We start from the raw sequence: 1,658 nt of genomic DNA, 5'->3' as shown, positions 1-1,658 counted from the left end.
GCGATTTAATTGTTTATAACAATATTTACTCCTTTAAAAATGAGGAATATTTATTCTGGACCAAAGATCAAGAAAGTAGATTGCATGTTTCTTTCTGGGAAATACATTTAAGAAGGCAGCCCAGTTCTATATACCACAGGAAGTGAATTAGAAACAAAGGAACCTTAGAACAGATTCAGTTTTTTGGGGAACTGGACATAGCAGATCTTGTTATCTTCATGAAGCAGGTTAAAATCAAGGAGCTCCATAGTTAACAGGCATCCACTCAATATTATACCTATGACAAGATACAGTGCACCTGTGTCATGCTGAAAGCCACATGATGGAAGAGATCATGGTGTTTTCAGTGGGGCTTGAGAAAACATGGTACTTGCCTTATGTGGGGAGGGGGGGGGGTCCAGAATGGATCCCTTGTGTAAGGAAAGGGCCCACTGTATATACATTATGAGGATTCCTGGTATTTTCTGTATTCTCCACTTGAAGTCTCTGTCTGTGGTAGCCACTTAGTAACATTTAAGCTGACTGATCATCTGTACCAAACAGTCATCTGGGTATGTTCTTTTATAGTGCATGGCAAGCATTCATATCATGGGTCTTTTGCTATTCTTGAAGCCACACAATACTTCTCAGTTTCAGCCATGACACAATAAGTAATGCAGGGAATACACTTGGCATGAAGGCATCCCATCACTGACAGCACCAAATCCAGTTTGGCTTTAATGGAAAAATTAATGAAGTTGGTATCAGCCAGGAAATAGTAAGGAGGCCCTAGTTGTGTGCTGGAAGAACAAATGGGAAGGATATTTAGGGACCAGTCTGTCTGATTGCACTGGGATCTTCCTTCTTTTTCTCTTGGGTTTTGCTCAGTCTGCCTCTTTGTTTTGCTGGTCATGGAAGCTGAGCGTGCATTTCACGGTAGCATATTTCCTTGTTTTCTTCTGCTTCCCCATGTTAGCAGTCCCTCCCATACACTTCCCCTCCCCTATACTCACTGTGTAGAGTCAACAAGTTGTATGAGATATACACTGTATCCTAAATGTCATCCCCAAAAAGCATTTTGCTGAAATGTAATGTAGAGAAATGAATTCAAATGTTTCAAGGATGACAATATATACTGCCTGATTATAAACATATAGGAAGAGAACAAAGAGGTGTATACAACTACAGTCAGACCTCCATATCCATGGATTTTTGGTTCATAAATTCAAGCATCCATGGTTTAAAAATATTAAAAAATGTATAAATTCCAAAAAGCAAACCTTAATTTTGCCATTTTATGTAAGGAACATCATTTTATTTTGCCATTGTATTTAATATGACTTGAGCATCTACAGATTTTGTTATTCACAGGGGGGCCTGGAGCCAAACCCCAGCAGATACCAAGGGCCCACTGTACATGGTTTCCCCCAAATTGGCACCACAATTTGTTAGAACAGAACTCTTATCATCCCCAGCCAGTATGGCCTCACTGGTTGGTACTGATGGGACACATTTGGAGAGCAATAGATACAAAAGACTGGAATCAGGCACTGTTTCAACGATTCACTCTTTTGAACTCGTTTGACTCTTCAGTTTAAACTGGATTGACTTGGAAATGTGTGAACTGAATGCCCCCCAAAATGAAAGCAGGCAGATTAAAAATAAAACCAGGCTCAGAG

General features: G+C 39.9%; 1 pseudogene; it reads right to left on the bottom strand.

The window, feature by feature from the left end:
* Positions 1-234: 234 nt before the first annotated feature.
* On the bottom strand, positions 235-950 carry LOC149312278 (rRNA-processing protein FCF1 homolog; annotated as a pseudogene).
* Positions 951-1,658: the final 708 nt, after the last annotated feature.

Source organism: Sceloporus occidentalis, unplaced genomic scaffold (assembly GCF_023333645.1).
Source record: "Sceloporus occidentalis isolate IW3139 unplaced genomic scaffold, rSceOcc1.0.p SCAF_5, whole genome shotgun sequence".
Classification (NCBI taxonomy): domain Eukaryota; kingdom Metazoa; phylum Chordata; class Lepidosauria; order Squamata; family Phrynosomatidae; genus Sceloporus; species Sceloporus occidentalis.
The sequence above is the reverse complement of the archived record's forward strand: the minus strand, read 5'-3'. Positions and strand labels throughout refer to the sequence as shown.